We start from the raw sequence: 9,209 nt of genomic DNA, 5'->3' as shown, positions 1-9,209 counted from the left end.
GTGGACCCCCAGTTTTTGTCCTTAATCCATTCCAGGTCAGCTGAAATCCGAAATGGACAAAAACCGAAGAAATATTTCCCATAAGAAATAATGTAAATCCAGACACCCAAAAAATAGATTTTATAGAGAATAACTATAGTGTTGCAGCTCTTCAGTGGTTAGCTCTTCCCTGTGGTTGTCCACCAACTCTTCCACATCCTGGCCACTCACATCCAACTCCATGGACTTCCCCAAAGCCACAACAGATTCCACAACAGCCGTAGGGTTGTCAAGTTTACACTAACTTATAGGCATTAAAAAGCACAATAAAAAGTAAAATACATACACAGTACATTCATTACTTACCTTAAAATATTTGTAGTCATAATGTAAGGCAAGAGGCAAGTAGTACTTATTTGTAGGAAGTCAGGTATAGGTAGCCGGTAGATGTAGGTACTATGTAGTCCGCCTGGGCTACATACCTACACCTACGTACCTATTTAATGCGGCCCAGAGCCATATTACAGTGGACCCTCGGTTATCAGCCGTAATCCATTCCAGAAGGTTGGCCGATAACCAAAATGGCCGAAAATTGAATTAATATTTCCCATAAGAATTAATGGAAATACAATTAATCCGTTCCAGACAAAAAAAAAAAATGTTTCTTATATAAATTTTGAAGAAAATATCATAGATGGATTAATGAAAATGTCTATATTAACATAAAATAAGACATTTAATGTGCCAAAGAGTGATTATTAAATATACATCGCATATAATAAACATTGCATGTTTATATGCTATGTAACATGCTTCTTATATAATTTTGAAGAAGATATAATAGATGGATTAATGATAATGTCTATATTAACGTAAAATAAGATATTTAATGTACCAGTGATTATTATTAACCCTTTCAGGGTCCGTCCCGTAGATCTACGGCTTTATGTTCAGGGTCCAAACCGTAGATCTACGCCATGAGCTCAGCTCACTCTGATAAACCGAGAGTGGTAAATTTGGGCCTAGATATGAGAGAATACATCTATGTGGTATGTGTGCACCACATAAAACAAATCCTGCAGCACACTGTGTATAATGAAAGAAAAAAACCGAGACCGTGATTTTCGATTAAAACCGAATTTGCAGTGTTTTTTTTTGTGTTTTTTATTGTTGTATTTGCAATTTCTTGGTCTCATTTGATAGAATGGAAGACATATTACAGAAATAGAGATGATTTTGATTGGTTTTAGCACTGGAAATGGCTTGAAACTGAGCTCAAGGTAGCAGAAATGTTAAATTTTTGCCGATGTTCAAGAGTAAGCAAACGACCTCACACGTCTAATACACACCAGCTGGTGGGTCTAATATACATTCACAAATGTGGTGACGATATTTATACAATTATTACAATATTGCATAAGAGTAAATCTTCTATTTTTTGGTGTGAATAAAAAATCAAAATGGAATTTATTTGTTAAGCCTCAAAACATAACTAATAAACAGAGAAAATGTTAGTTTAGTACCTACATAGTTTATTCTGGATCCTATTTTGAAATTGGAATATTTTGAACTGTGTGTTAAATTGGCCAAATTACCAATTTCCGATCGCTTTATTTTGTAGTTGAAACAGTTGACTTGGCGATTTCTTGTGCTCAATCGGTAGAATAGAAGTAATACTAGTGAAATAGCTAAGAATTTGGTCGACTGGAATAATGTAATTGGCCTAAAATGGGAGTCAAAGTCGGCAAAATTGTCGATTCGTAAATATCGCTGACACATCAAAATTCGCGAGAGCATAATTTTGTCAATTTCCCATCAAATTTAGTACTTTTTGTTTTATTACCTTCACAAAAAGATTCTCTACCATTGCAAAATAAAAAATAATTTTTTTTTTTTGAAAATTCTTGGACACTGGGGCACCACTTCAGATTCTGGCCTTGGACCCTGAAAGGGTTAAATATACATTGCATATAAAAATTGAATGTTTTCATAGACTATATAACGTGTTTCTTTGGGCCCATGGTTGCTTATTTTGCAGTTGTACTCGATCAATAACCACAAAAAACAATGGATTATAGCAAAATGTTTGGATGAATGAACAGAAGCTTCCTCACTCGCCCAGAGACAAAACCAAACTGACTCGCAAGCGGCCCCAGCCGCCGGATAAGTGCCTCCCAAATGGCCGAATTAACGGCCAATAACCGGGCGCCAAAAAACCAGCCGATAACCGAGTTGGCTGATAACTAAACCAGCCAATAACCGGGGGTCCACTGTACAGGGGTCCATCAACATACCATGTTCAGTGAGTTTAATCATTTCTAACCTTTAGATGCCATCATAAACAAAGGGAGAAGTAATGAATAATTCATACTGAGAATTGTAAACAAAAGCGTTATGTATTAAGGGTGGTGACTGGGCCAACGCAGATTCATACACGTTTTCTCTGATGCTGGACCAGAGAAAACGTAATGTTTTTCCACTGCCTGGCTACCACACCTCCATAGCATATAAACATTGCAGGTTTATATGCCAAAAGAACGAAATTTGATGGAAAACTGACGGAATTACACTCGCAAAGTTAGCGACCTCGGCAATATTTACAAATCGGTGATTTCGCCCACTTTGAGCCCTATTTTCGGCTAATTCCATTGTTCCAGTCGACCAAGCTCATAGCTATTTTTTAGAACTCCATTTTTTCTATCGACTGAGTACAAGAAACTACCCATTTACCGATTTCAACTACCCACTAACATGGTCAGAAATTTGCAATTTGGCTAATTTCACGAAAATTAAAAAATATGACAATTTCAAAATAGCGTCCAGAATGAACAATGCAGACATTCCTGGCTCTAAAATAACATTTTCTTTTTTTTATTCAAACAAAAAATAGAAGATTTACTGTTATGCAGACTACTGCAATATTGTAATAATTGTATAAATAATGTCAACCCATTCATGACTGCATATTAGAATGGCTACTTGGACATTTATTGGAAAATGATATAATTTGTTTACTTTTGAACATCGGCAAAAATCAAACATTTTCCCTACTTTGAGCTCCATATCAAGGTTCTTTTCTTAGTAAAACCAATCAAAATCACCTCTATTTCTATAATATGTTTTCCATTCTATCAAATGAGATCAAGAAAACGAGAATACAACCATAAATACTATACGAAAATAGACCACAAAGTCGGCATTTTAATTAAAAAAAAAAACGGTCAGAGTTTTTTCTCATTGTGCACTGCGTGCTGCAGGATTTTTTTTTATATGGTGCACACTGACCACACAGACCCATTCTCTCACATGTGGGCGTACCAGCTTTTTCCTGCTTGATTTGAAGTCGCTAGAATTTATGAGTATATATACGTCAAAAATGGTGGCTCGTAAGACGTATATACACCTACCATCCGACTTACGACCGAGCTTGGTTCCGACCAACTGGTCGCAAGTCGAAATGGACGTAAGTCGACCTTTACTACTGAACATCAATATCACATTTTTGTAATGACTTTATTTTATTGTTTTATTTTGGTATTTCAATTTTTACTTTACTTTTTATGCTTTTAGTACTGTATTTTATACTGTAAGGTTTAGAATAAGCACTGTGTACAACACAAACAGTTGTTTATTTCCCAGAAATTTGGCATAAAAAACATGGTCGTAAGTCGAGAGGTCGTATGGCGAGCAGGTCGTAAGTCGGATGGTTGGTGCATGACCAAAACAGTCAAAGGAAGAGGAAAGTAAAATTAGGCTAGATAAATGAATGAGTGAGTGTGGGTGGGTGTGAGTTGGACCTGACTAGCTTGTGCTACTGGGTCAGATGTCGTGCTCCTTCTTTCAGTGGATGTGACCTGACTAAGTGGGTCATTGGTCTAAGCCGGGGGGTGACATGGACCTGTCTTGCATGGGCCAGTAGGCCTGCTGCAGTGTTCCTTCTTTATGTTCTTATGTATTCAGCTGGCTGGCTTTGGCTCTGTCTGTCTGTATGTCTATACCTCTGTCTGTCTATATCTATCTATATCTGTTTATCACTACCTGTATCTATGTCTATATCTCTCTCTCTCACATGTACTCATAAATACAATTATACATAATGTAAATTACCTAGGATAAACCAAAAATTCCAGGCCAAGTGCTATACAATGTTTGTAGATATAAGACATATATAAACATGACACAAATAATAGCAGTGTCACTTGCTCAGCAATTAGGGAGTGGCCCATACACCACAAACCAACAGGTTTACTAGCCGCTCCCTGAGATAGAGACAAGCAGATGGAAAGACAGACACACACAGGCAGATAGAAAGACAGGTAAGCAGAACTAGATAGATAAGCAGAGCTAGGCAGACAGACATAGGCAGATAGATGCACAGATAGATAGATGTACAGATAGACAGACAGACTGACAGACATACAGAGACATGTTTGTGTGCAAGAGTAAAAACATATAAAGACAAGGTTCCCCCCTCCAGCACCGCACATTCATCAAATGTCACTTTGTTATCTGACGTTGTCATAACACCATTATTCAAGTTCACATTATACTCCAGGCAGACACAGAAGACAGAAAGACAGATAAGCTGAACTGGACAGACAGATACACAGAGCTAGGCAGACAGACAGGCTGATAGATGTGCAGATAGACAGACAGACTGATAGACATACAAAGACATGTTTGTGTGCAAGAGTAAAAACATACAGAGGCAAGGTTCCCTCCAGCACGGCACATTCTGACCCTTGTCATAACACCATGCTTCAAGGAGTTTCATACTCTAGTATGTCTAAAACATTGCTGGGACCTATAAATACTTTGTATATATTTCTAGACAATAGTAAATGACCAAGGCGGGTGAAAATGTTCACCTGTCAGTGTGATTGTTACAATTTGAGTACTATTTCAGTACATAACATTAGTGTCAGAACAAAGATTGGCTTTGAAACCGCAAGAACTATTATAAATTGTAATTATCACAACATAAAAATTATATAAATTAAAATAAACGAGAAAAAAGGTAAACTGGCAACACTTCTGCAAGCAGCAGGACTGGATGTTGCCATCAGGTGAGCATCCAGAGCCAAATTCACAGTCTTATATCTCTGTAAGTACTGGTCCTATTTTTTTTTTTTGTCTTATATCACACAGAAAATTGCCCTCTTTAATTTAAAAACAAAAACCAATTTCTTTTTCAAAATATATGGAGCGCCACGCAAGTGAATGTACATCTACGTATGGATAGTTTAACCCTTTCAGGGTCGACAGGTCTTCTCCCAGATTTGTTCTCAGGGTCACTAATTTAAAAAAAAAAAAAAAAAAAAAAACTTATGAAAAGATAGAGAATCTTTTCCTGATCATAATGACACCAAAAGTATGAAATTTGATGGAAAATTTACAGAATTATGCTCTTGCGAAGTTAGCGGTCTTGACAATGTTTACTCATCGGCGATTTTGCCCACTTTGAGCCCTATTTTCGGCCAATTCCAGTGTACTAGTCGACAAAAATCATAACTATTTCGCTAGAACTCCATTTTTTTCTTTTGAATGAGTACAAGAAACCACCCATTTACCGATTTCAACTATCCAATAGAGTGGTCAGAATTTAGCAATTTTGTCAGCATAGTTGCTGATCCCCCTTATATGCGTTGTATAGCGTATCATAGTACCATCCATGTGCTTTATATAGAAGATCCCTTTTAGGCCGAGTGACTGTTTGTGTGACGTCACGGGATGCGCATGTGTACGTTCGCACCTCTGCCTCCCTCTCAGTCGGCAGATAGACATCCAGGCATTGACACGGCAGGCTGGGCTCCATCTCCCATTACCACAGTCTGACAATATATCATTACCATCCAACAAGTGTGTCTACCTTCAACCCTCGTTATCTCCTTTAAGAACCCCTACGACAATTGGTGGCAACAGAGGGCCTGTAATCCTGACGATTACAGCGATTTCTGGAGATAAATTTCTACTGGGCCGGTCGCCATCTCCTGACGCTAGGCCGACCTACCTCAAGCCAGCTACCTCAACTAAGCTTCTACCAGCCTCTACAATATTCACTGGTCAGTCTCTCTGTATTAGTGTTTATCTGCTTATTTTCATCACTCCCGAGGGGTTGACCCGAGTTTGCAAAGTAAGCCAGCAACCAGTCTGTGGTGGGGGAGTCAGAACAACCCAGTCAGTCCAGCCTAGCCTACTCCATCCAGCTTTGCCTGCCAAGCCAGCTTTCCACCCCTGCTGTGCTCATCGTTAGAAGTATCAAGCTATTCTGTGTGAAGGGTTAAGATAAGCCAGCCAGCAACTAACCCAGGTTTCGTAACCCAGTACTCAAGCAAGCCACATGGGTACAGTCTTCATCGCTTGTGATTCAAGCTCCAAGCCGTTCCGAGTGCTCGTTTTCATCCCTGTGGTGTGGTAATTTGTGGGTTTGTTTTTAAGCCAGCCGGCTTAGAATATCTTCGCGCCAGTCAGGGTGTCCTCAGTGAGGCTTACGCCGTTCATCCCATAGGCCCACTCACTCACCACGAGGTCTCGGCCTTAGCACTGTTTCAGCCCACCCACTCGACACCGCTGCCTCAGACGCCTCACTCAGCCATTCACCCACTCACCCAACCTCTACCATTGTTTTGGTAATCTTACTACGGGTACTAGCACCATATTTTAAGGACCACATAGGGGGTCAAGAGCTAGTGTGTGTTTGGCGCCACCGTTGAAAGCCTCCTGTGTGAGTTCATCATCGATTTAAGCGCAATTCTCCGATCACATGTGCAGAGGACAGCAGCCAGCCGCAAGACATAAACGTCCACCTCCATCCTCCAACCTTCCACTATCTACCTAATTCTTCACCAAGTCATTACAGTGATAACATTTTTCATAGAGACATTTGCGAGTGTTGAGACATTTCTCTTTGTGTTTCCAGTGATTTCTTAGTGACATTCAGTGACTCTTGATTAGACTCAGTGTTTATTATATACTGTTTGCAATATTTTTTTTTATCTTCTTAATTCAGTGTTAATTTTCATGCTATTATCTTATGTCTATTGTGTTGTGTTTCTTTTTATACACTTGAAGTAGTACCTAGTGTTTTTCCTTTGTTGTGTGTGCAACATATAAGCAGTATAAAACTTGTGTTACACTTCACAATCACCTTGTGTTCATAGTGTTGCAGTGAAGTAATTCAGTAATTTATTACCTTGTATTCTGCATCACAACTCAGTGTTGTCTGTTATATTTTTATCCCAGCATTTGTGTATTCTTGTTTTGTTCTCTGTGTGTTGAACATTCTTGTGTTCATATTCTTTTCATGTAGCCAGTGTCTAATTTGTCTTATTTTCACAGACAATAGTGCCATTATTTTGTGAAAGCAAGAGACTATTTTTCAAAGTTTTCACACATCAAGTTTCATTGCAAGAAAATTCTAGTATTGTGTTTATGTTGATATGTTGTGTTCTGCATCACTAAGTGTTCAAGTTTTTTTTGTTCTGTGTTTTAGCACCTATTATTTTTCATGTTTCATTGAACAAATTCACTCTTAGTGCAATTTTTAAGTTGTTCATTTAAAGTAAATTGTTCTTTTGCTTGGTAAGTGTTGCTTAAGTTGCACTTAGGAGTTAAAGTGTTCACTCAGTTCATTCCTTGCTAATATTTTTTTTTTAATCTTGTAAACTGTATTTCTTGTGTGTGTAATTTTTTTTTTTACTGCACATTGACTCATTTTGCAATAATTCTTGTGCAAACATTGTTACCATTTAAAAATTTTCTTGCAGAAATTTTGTGTATTGTTGTGCAATACTCTTGATTAGCAATTGTTATTTGCAATATTGCTACAGTTTATTTCAGTGCAGTTTCATATGCTCTTTTCTGTGCATAATATTTTATTCTTTCTGTGCCATTTTATTTTACTTCAGTGAATTGTGTCCCAGTTTGTTTTATTTTGCACAAGCTTTATTGAGTCCATTTTATCATTTTATTGTTGTATTTCCCTTTTTGCATTGAGAGTAAAGACAACTCACTGTGCTATTAATCCAACTTAAAGTAAAGTTGAGAAAATTAGATTTGAGTAAAGTACAATTTCTCTTGATTTTCAAAGTGTTGTTTATTCAGTCGAGTATTTTCTTGCGCGAGTTTCCTTGCTTTCTGTGTGATCTGTCAATTTTTTTAATTACTTATGCAGAATAGTTAAGCATTTTCTTCCCATTTAAGTTCACTGTGTCGTGTGTTCCTCAGTTGCATTTTCTTTTATTCTATTTTTTTTTTTTTTGCCTTATGCCCTTGAGTAAGTTCCCTGAGAACATGTCCCAGTCACTTTTGAATGTTCACTTAGTCAATATGAATCAGTACACAGTACCAATATTCCCTTACTGACCGAAACACAATACCTAGCCCCTGAGCAATGTGTTTGTTCTCACAGATTGTATCTGAGATTTGTTAAAGTGCTGCGAAATGTGAAGTTCAGATTAAGTTCCTATAGATTTGTTCATTACTTATTAATGTAGCCGAGCGGTCAGGCACTATTAGTACTGTCACTCCTGTCTGGACTCCAGCCACAATATCGTGCACGCAGGATAGTGGACAGTTACCTTGGGTTTCAGAGGAACCTCAGACAACCCTGGGTGCTGAGACTACTATCCCTGCGATGGCGACTTGTTCAAGTACTCGTTCCTTCCCAGGGGACGCTTTGAGAAGAACTTTACTTGTAACGAGTTATGCCATCTCTTGCTGATGCCACAAGCCGTTGCAGAAAGACGTTTCTGTGGCTAGTGTGCTCACTTGAGTGTTGTTGTTGTCCCTTGTGTTCCAGATTGTGATCCCATCCTCGTTGACAGTAATCAGTGCAATGTAAAAAGTTCTTTCTCGAGTAACTTTCACGTGTTGTTAACGTTTGTAAGCGAAGTTTCTTTATAGCTGATACCTCGTGTCACTGTGTGTGACTCAGATTGAATATCAGCATTGTTGACAGTGTTCATTTCTTTTCCCCTGTGCTTGCAGTGAGAGATAGTAGATTCCTTCTCCCTTGCTCATATTGCGTGTTATAGCGTTATTTTTTTCAACCGGGGAGAGTCATCCACTCCACCGAGTTTGTTCATTTCTCCAGCAAGAAAGAACCGATCCCTTGTGTTCTGGTGATTCAATTCCTGCTCCAGGAAGATCTTATTCTGACTGTGTAGCCACCAGCACCCATTAGTGACTTTGTAATGAGCCAAGAATTACTGTATCGAACAGTCAAATTC

The sequence above is a fragment of the Cherax quadricarinatus genome, chromosome 23, assembly GCF_038502225.1.
Source record: "Cherax quadricarinatus isolate ZL_2023a chromosome 23, ASM3850222v1, whole genome shotgun sequence".
In the NCBI taxonomy this organism is placed as follows: Eukaryota; Metazoa; Arthropoda; class Malacostraca; order Decapoda; family Parastacidae; genus Cherax; species Cherax quadricarinatus.
This window is presented reverse-complemented; position numbering follows the sequence as displayed.